This window comes from Cherax quadricarinatus, unplaced genomic scaffold (genome assembly GCF_038502225.1).
Source record: "Cherax quadricarinatus isolate ZL_2023a unplaced genomic scaffold, ASM3850222v1 Contig3190, whole genome shotgun sequence".
In the NCBI taxonomy this organism is placed as follows: Eukaryota; Metazoa; Arthropoda; class Malacostraca; order Decapoda; family Parastacidae; genus Cherax; species Cherax quadricarinatus.
The window spans coordinates 32,501-32,744 of NW_027198216.1; positions in this window are offsets into that span (position 1 = coordinate 32,501).

The following is a 244-nucleotide window of genomic DNA, read 5'->3' on the forward strand; positions in this document are numbered from 1 at the left end:
TATGTATGAGTGTGTGTATGTGTGTGTGTGTGTGTGCGTGTGTGTATGTATGTTTGTGTGTGTGTGTGTACTCACCTAGTTGTACTCACCTAGTTGAGGTTGCGGGGGTCGAGTCCGAGCTCCTGGCCCCGCCTCTTCACTGATCGCTACTAGGTCACTCTCCCCGAGCCGTGAGCTTTATCATACCTCTGCTTAAAGCTATGTATGGATCCTGCCTCCACTACATCGCTTCCCAAACTATTCC